The 8,472-nt window shown below is 51.6% G+C and overlaps 1 long non-coding RNA gene across 1 annotated transcript; it reads right to left on the bottom strand.

The window, feature by feature from the left end:
• Positions 1–726: 726 nt before the first annotated feature.
• Positions 727–2,672, bottom strand: LOC137476607 (uncharacterized). The gene is made up of 3 exons (XR_011000452.1): positions 2,598–2,672; positions 1,961–2,134; positions 727–1,680 (listed from the first exon to the last, which is right to left on the bottom strand). It is a non-coding gene; the product is annotated as an uncharacterized lncRNA (long non-coding RNA).
• Positions 2,673–8,472: the final 5,800 nt, after the last annotated feature.

Genomic DNA, 8,472 nt, shown 5'->3' with positions numbered 1-8,472 from the left:
CCAGGGACGGGGTGGAGCCATGGCGGCACCGGGTGAAGGCGCTGCCCTCATCCTGCCAGGGACGGGGTGGAGCCATGGCGGCACCGGGTGAAGGCGCTGTCCTCATCCTGCCAGGGACGGGGTGGAGCCATGGCGGCACCGGGTGAAGGCGCTGTCCTCATCCTGCCAGGGACGGGGTGGAGCCATGGCGGCACCGGGTGAAGGCGCTGTCCTCAGCCTGCCAGGGACGGGGTGGAGCCATGGCGGCACCGGGTGAAGGCGCTGTCCTCAGCGTGCCAGGGACGGGGTGGAGCCATGGCGGCACCGGGTGAAGGCGCTGCCCTCATCCTGCCAGGGACGGGGAAGGACCATGGCAGCCACGGGATTCCAGGGTTGGCACAGACACATGAAACGCCACAAATGAAATAATATGTCGATATTCAACTTTATTGAAATACGTGACAAAAATCAAAGTATCATCTGTATCCATATACTTATAACAATATCGATCGTTTCTATCAATTCCTATATTTAGAGCCATTATACATTCTATGACACCTATTACATTAAATATGCCATATACAATTTATAAAATACAGGTTAAAATTTACTCTCCTGTTTTATTGTTAAATTCTACCACATTATATATCATATAAATATACATATTTTATATCATGTACATGTGAAATACATCCATTTCATATAATATACTGCTTCATAATGTGTTTTTGCAGTACAAATAAAAAAGTGTAACTCCTGACTAATAAAGTTATATTCCCCTCCAGCAAAACTCTAGTACTGCATTTTTTCTAGCTTTTACCTATTGTAATTGAATATAATTGCAAATAATACCAGTTAATATATTGTACAACCATATTATTCAACCAAAAAAGTTATCTAGATATAATAAATATATATCATTATTTCTAAACTTTTCCCCTATTGAAATCCAGACTCACCAATCTGGCCCAGTCCTCCTTCAAACACCTCCATGCAGGAGCAGGTGCAATGTTACGGCAGGGAAAATCATTAATAGATGCAGTTAATATAGATAGAATGAAGGGACAGCGGGAAGAGGGGCAGGGTCTGGCAGGAGCCCTGAGCCTCTGCCCCGGTGCAGGGCTGTGCTCGGCAGCAAGCGCAGCTCTGTGGGCTGGCTGCTCACAAAGATGTGAGGCTCATCATCTCAGCCAGCCCAAAGAGCATCCCGCTCACCTTCCTATTCATTCAAAACAGCCTGGCCATCTTCTTCTTTACAGTGTTCATGGTCCTCCACATTTCCTTCAAGTCATTGCATCTCCTCTTGAACCAAAGCCGCCTCTGCTCGATTTCCATCTTCCTCCTCCCGGCCTGTTCTTCAGCTCGCTGGGCCGCTGCTCTGTGCTTCATGGCCGCTGCTCTGTGCTTCATGGCCGCTGCTCTGTGCTTCATGGCCGCTGCTCTGTGCTTCATGGCCGCCCTTCTGCGCCTGAACCAGAAGCACAAAGGCAGGAACAGCAGTTCAGCAGCAGCCCAGAAGGGCCCCTGCTGCACGGCTACCGTGAGCAGGGATCCCCAGCCAGGCTCAGGTGGCTCTGGGGTAGCCTGCTCCAGGTCCTCTTCGCTCAGCTGTGCGTCCTCATCCGGACCGTTCACCACGGGCCGAGGCAGGGGGAAGAGGAGCAGCACACCCAGGACAAGGACTGATTTGGACAACATGGTCTGCAGGAGGAGAGACATGAGGGTTTCAGTGGGGCTACCAAGGGAGCTTGTGGTGGCTGAAGCGAGGCCGGGAGGCGCAGGGGTGTGAGGGCAGGAAGCAGAGAGCCCCAGACAGCGGGCAGGCAGCAGGGCCTGTCCCAGTGGGCCAGCAGCAGCCCCGTGCCCTGGCCAAGGCGCTGGCACGAGGGGCTGGCCCTGGATGCAGGGGGACAATGCAGGCCCAGGTGTGGCGCTTGTGCCCCGGCCCGGCCCGGCCCAGCCCCGCCACGTGTGCACTCACCGCTTGCCCAGGCTGTGCTGGGCCAGCGTTACCTGCAGGGGCCTTTTCCAGCTGCCCCCATTGTGACACGTTCCCCCTGATGTCACACGTGCCAGAGGCATCGCAGCTGGGCCAGCCCTGCCCTTGGTCCCCAGCCCAGCTCAGGGGCTCCGAGTGGGCCCAGCAATGAAAGCCCTGGCATAATGCCGCGGGCGGTGAGGGAAGACAAGCACGCAACCAATATGACTGATAAGCATGCTCCGATTTATTCAAAGATCCAGTCAGTTTATATAGTCTTTTGCAAGCAATATCAGCAACAAGCTCTCACTGGTCAATTCATAAAGGTTCACTGTTTTGTGTTCTTCTATGTGCAGTTTCAGCTGTAGCTAAGTTTTTCATCTGCTAACTTTTTACTTTGCTAAGTACATCTTGTTGTACATCCTGTTCTTGTACAACTCATATCTCAAGGATATTCTGCCTTTTGCTATCTGTACATGCACAGTGTAATGGTCACAGGCCAGTGCTGTTTCCCAGGCTAGTTTCCCAGGCCAGAGCTCCTCCCAGGCACAGAGCTCAGGTCTGGGGTCTCAAACAGAGGATCGATGGAATAACTGTTCCATCGATCCATGACCCTGTTCCTTCAGCCATTCCCCAACACTGGCACCCACCAAGTGCAGCCCCTGTGGGAGGGAATGGCCCCAAGGGCTCCCTTGACACAGCAGGCAGAAGCCCCCCAAGATCTTGTCAAGGAGAAACAAACATCATCAATCCTGCTGAATATAATCAATAATATTATCTATAAAAGCACCAGAGATTCTGCCAGGATGGCGCTGTTTTTTTTACAACTGGAGTGGGTGAGGGTGGCTCTGTTTTTCCTGCTCGACTCCTCCTGGATCCAGCCCCTCTAAGACCTCTCGCAAATCTTCCCATTTTCGGACACCTGCAGGCGGCAATTTCCTGTGGGCAACTCCCTCTGCCAACAGAGAGTCTCCTGAATGTCCAGCAAGTTCAGGTTAGCAGTGCCAAGGCCTTGGGCAGTGTCTGGGATGAACAGAATCTTCATTGTGTCCCCAGTGAACACATGGAGGTCACAACAGCAGTGCTTCTTGCCTGCTCCCTGCCCAGCCGGGCCTTCCAGCCCAGGTGAAATGCCCAGCATGGCCTTTGAGTACAAAGAGATTGCAGAGCAAAAAGCATCTGTGTAGCCACCGTGGTCTTCAGCGGCTGCTGCACCGGGGAGGCCACTGAGAGGAGGCCACTGCTGCTCTTGTCAGAGTGCTGCTGTGCAGGGATGTCCCTCGCCGTGCTGAGTCCCACATCTGCCCATCTTTTTTCTGTGGCTTGAGGTCAGGTGGATGCCATCTGCTCCCAACAGACCCAGCTGCTCCATGGTAGATGCACAGACATGGAATCCAAAACACTGAGTATTCCCTGAGTAGCCAGGCATTCAGCCATTCAGTTTGTGTTCTCCTTCCCAAGACCCTGACCCCTTTGCCTGCAAGATTAGTGGAGATTAGAGTGGTGGAGGGAGCACAGCACATTCTCCCTGAGCTGTTCCCTCATGCATGAGCCCTTTCCACACAGATGCAGAACTTCCTCCCAGGCATCTGCCCTGCAGTGTCCAGCTTCCAGAAGGAATGTGTGCCCTGGCAGATGGTTCAGGGGGATGAGTACGCGGTACACAACATCCTCCCCACATGGACTCCAACCTTGGAAGGCACTGCCCACCCCGATGGCTTGTTCAGCAGAAGACAGAAACTGTTTGACAAGCTGAGTCCAAATACAGGTGTCAAGCTGTCCATCAGGCCAATTATCATGGCTCATCCTCTGTCCAAGTGCAGAACAGGCCACTTCATGTGCTTTTCTAAAAGCCTTCTGAGCTTACTTCCAACATCAGAGTCTTCTTCATCTTCTTAGATTGCATCATCACTGCCTTCCTTTCCTTCCTTTCCAACATCATCTTCTTCATTTGAAACAACTCTGCCACTTCCTTCTTCATTTCCAACATCGTTGTTTCTTCCTCCACATTCACATCATACTTTACTTCTTCACTTCCATTCTCATTGCCTTATTTTCCTTCATTTCCAACACTGTTGTCTTTTTTGTTTGCATCAAAATTGCTACTGCCTTCTTAATTTCCAGCAATGTTGTTTTCCTCTACGTCCGCATCATCGTCTTTCACTTCTTCCTTCGCAACAACATTGTCTTATTTCTTCGTCCTCTTCTTCCTCCTTCTCCTCCTCCTGGCCAAGTTGCTGCTGGAGCTCTCCTCCTGGCCACTGTTGCCTGTGGTGTGTTGGGTGCAAGAAGAACTGGCACGATCGAGATTTTGGAACTGTAGGGTGTTACGGAAGTAAAAATTCCCTAAATGCGGTGTTAATATATATAGCTACCTATATACAGTTAAATATAGACACAGTTAATTTATATACAGTTAATATATACCATATATATATGATACAGTATATACTGGTATATACTGTCATCAATCAGCTCTGTGCCTCACTATCCCTCCTGAACCACCGTGGCAGGGGTGCTCAGGAAGTACATTACAACCATATTTAATGTCTAGAGTGGAAAAGCCTACACCCAGCAGGATGTGGGTGAGGAGCTCCTGCATTTTTGATGCCAGCTGTGCTGCTGGGCCCTCCCTTCCACGTGCCCGAAGAACTCTGCCTCTGCCACAGCGTTGACTCAGGACACTTTGTGCTCGGCATGTGTCAGAGAATGAAATGTTATATTTGATGACTTAAACTTCACTGGCCATTTGCTTCTGCATTGCTTTCGCTGTCCTCCTCTTTTCCTTCATCTTCTTGGAGCTCTTCTTTAAGCGAAGCCTTCTCTGCTCAATTTCCAACCTGTGCCTCAAAGTCTCTTCTCCAGCTCTTCTGGCCACTGCTCTCTCCCTTATGGCTTCTCTTCTGCGCCTGAACCACAGCCCCAAAGGTAGGAGCAGCAGTTCAGCAACAGCCCAGCAAGGGCTGCCCCAAGGCAGCTGCAAGCTGAGCTCCCCAGCCAGGGTCAATCGGCTCATGGGTGCCCGGCTCCAGGTCCTCCACTTGCTGCTGCCACACATCCTTATCCAACCTTTATATAACATTTTGGCCTAATATCACAAAACTATACATATAACAAAAATATTTATATATACATATGAAAACGTTATATGTATAATGAAGCTGGTTAAAGACAGACAAAGGTAATTTATATACAGCTCCTATGTACACTACCGTCAGGCAGCGCAGCTGCCATCAGACAGCCCTGTGCCTCAGCATCTCTTTCAAGGGCTGCAGAACAGGAGTCGCTTGAACCCATGTCGCAGCCCAGTGTAATCATGGATGGCCTCAGTGCGGGCACCTGGATCATGCACCAGGTGCCGGAAAAGCCTTGGTGGCTCACCCATTCCACAAGCTGATCTCCACAGAAAGCCTCTTGTTGCCTACAACAAAATGATCAAGGTCTGTCTTCTCCAGGGAGTGGTGGAGGTGCTCCAAGATATCCAGAAGGAAATCCCTCCTGAGCCACCGTGGCAGGGGTGCTCAGGAGGTGCATCACAACCATTTGTAAGGTCTAGAGTGGAAAAGCCTACGCCTACCAGGATGTGGGTGAGGAACTCCTGCATTTATGATGCCAGCTGTGCTGCTGGGCCCTCCCTTCCATGTGCTCGAAGAACTCTGTCTCTGCCACAGCATTGTCTCAGGACACACTGTGCTCAGCATGTGTCAGAGACTGAAATGTTATATTTGATAATTTAAGCTTAACTGGCCATTTGCTTCTGCATTACTTTCATGGTCCTCTATATTTCCTTTATCTCTTTGAATCCCTTCCTTAAGCAAAGCCTTCTCAGCTCGATTCCCATCTTGCGCCTTCTCGCCTCTGCTTCAGGTCTGCATGCTGCTGCTCTCTCCCTTATGGCTGCTCTTCTGTGCCTGAACCACAGCCCTGCCACTGTGCCCACCAGAAGCCCGCTTGGCTTCGCCCGACCAGCTGGCACGGTCGACTGCGGGGGACACTCCCCTGTTCTTTGGGTAGGTTCGTGGAGCGGCTAGGGTTGTCACCAACCCGGGGACGGAGCAGAAGCGGCAACGTCCATGGAGGAAATAAAGGGTCGACTCTTGGTGGGGTTAAAGTCCAAAGTTTATTACGGGGCTCCAGGGAGCTCCGTACTTCAGGGGAACCAACAGCAAAGAGCCCCGAGCAGGGCTGCACAACTGAATATAAATGGGGGTGTAAACAGGGGGAAGGGATCACCCACCAACCAGTGGAGAACTTGGGGGCATGCAGAGTGGCAAAACAGGCAGGTATGCTGACCAATGAGGAAGGTTTAAGGGAGGGACACCTGGCCCTCACCCAGTCACTCGACGCCCCGGGTGGAAGATTCTAGATAGGTGGGATGGGGACTCGAGTGGTGGTGGACAAGGTACCAGGGAGGGGATAAGGGAATGATTCAGCAATTCTCAGGGTGATTGACACTGGGGGAGGAGGAGGTAAATTGGGGCGCAACCATTGCGGGAAGAAGGGGGATAAAGGAAGAAACCATTACAGAACCAGTACAGAATCAGAACACAAAAACACAATGCAACACAGCCCCAAAGGCAGGAGCAGCAGTTCAGCAACAGCCCAGAAGGGGCTGCCCCAAGGCAGCTGCAAGCTGAGCTCCCCAGCCAGGGTCAATCGGCTCATGGGTGCCCGGCTCCAGGTCCTCCATGTGCTGCTGCCACACAACCTCATCCAACCTTTATGTAAGATTTTTGTTTAATATGACAAAACTATATATATAACACAAAGCTTTACATATATACATTTTATATATACATATGAAAATTTATATGTACAATAAAGCTGATTAAAGATACGTATAGATACAGGTAATTTATATGTACACTACCGTCAGGCAGCGCAGCTGCCATCAGACAGCCCTGTGCCTCAGCATCTCTTTCAAGGGCTGCAGAACAGGAGTCGCTTGAACCCATGTCGCAGCCCAGTGTAATCATGGATGGCCTCAGTGTGGGCACCTGGATCATGCACCAGGTACTGGAAAAGCCTTGGTGGTTCACCCATTCCAAAGTCTGGCCACAAGCTGATCTCCACAGAAAGCCTCTTGTTGCCTACAACAAAGTGGTCAAGGTCTGTCTTCTCCAAGCAGCGGTGCAGTTGCTCCAAGATATCCAGCAGGAAATCCCTCCTGAGCCACCGTGGCAGGGGTGCTCAGGAGGTGCATCACAACAGCCTCCTCCTCCTCCAAGTTGCTGCTGGAGATCTCCACCTGGTCACTGCTCTGTGCTTCACAGCTCCTTTTGCTGTGGCTACACTACAGCCCCAAGAGCAGGAGCAGTGCTTCAGCAGCAGCCCACAGGTGCCGCTGTTACAAGTCAGCCCAGAGCAGGGCTCCCCAAGCCCTGGCATGTCACCAGAGGACACAAGGAAAAACGACGCACCACAGCTATGGTCACGATGAAGAGACTAATTTATTTCCTCTGACTCCAATCATTTATGGTTCTCAAAAGGTGCCAGTGGATTGGAGGGTGAACGTGCCACCTCTCCAATGACACTGGACAAACTACCAGCACATCAAATTTCTCCACCTCTATGAAAGAATGCAAAACAGTAGCTTGTTTACAGAAAGTTGTGTGAGAAAGTTTTCTACAAGAATGTAAACTCAGAAAGATTTAGAAAATCCTAAGAAATCAGGGTGACAATGGCACTCTGCCCCAGGCTGTGCTGCACCAGCTCCTGAAGCAGCTGAGTCACCTCCGCTCCAGGTAATCAAAGCGCTGCTCCGTGCACTGATATGTGACATCCCTGATATGTGACATCCATACCAACTACCCTCCACCAGCTGCGGGGACTGGTTAAGGCTGTATAAAGTAAGAGGATTCTTGTGCCTACATCCTCTGCATTCTCCAGTCCCAGAGTACCTTTTCTGCATCCTAACCCTTCCAAGAACTCAGCGGAACCCAGAGGAGAGAGGCCTGCTCTGCCATGATTCCCCCTGTGCCTTAAGTCCCTGTGTTCAGGTGGGCACAGAGAGGATGGGGACTCCTGCCTGCCCCACATGCTGTCTGTCTGTCAGGCCTGTCCCAGGGCAGCCTGGCTGTGATTCCAGTCCCCTGTCCCCTCAGCCCTGCTGGCCCATAGCCCCGCTCCCTGGGCAGAGCCTTTATGCCTCTGGAGGAAATTGGCCCTTGTCACTCCTGGGCTCTTGGCAGAGGTGCTGGCTCCTGGCAGTGCGCTCTGGCTCCAGGTGCCCTTTCCAGTCTGTAGAGCACCAGGAGGGCTGTTGCTGTTGTGTGCTTGCACAGAGAGCTCTTGGAGCCAGTGGTGGCACTTGGGACAGGATTCAGCTTTGCCACCCTGCCAGAGGTTGGAGAGCTCAGCGTGCCTCAGCTTTGTCCCTGGGAGCTGCCAGTCACGGCTGTAGTGGCAGTGGCTGTGAGGTGACCCAAAGCCACATCCCTGGCAGCACATGGCTGTGCTTGGCTTCCTCCTGGCACTGCAATGGAGGTTAGATGGGTTATTGGCAAGGAACTGTT

This window comes from Anomalospiza imberbis, chromosome 6, assembly GCF_031753505.1.
Source record: "Anomalospiza imberbis isolate Cuckoo-Finch-1a 21T00152 chromosome 6, ASM3175350v1, whole genome shotgun sequence".
NCBI classification, from domain to species: domain Eukaryota; kingdom Metazoa; phylum Chordata; class Aves; order Passeriformes; family Viduidae; genus Anomalospiza; species Anomalospiza imberbis.
The sequence above is the reverse complement of the archived record's forward strand: the minus strand, read 5'-3'. Positions and strand labels throughout refer to the sequence as shown.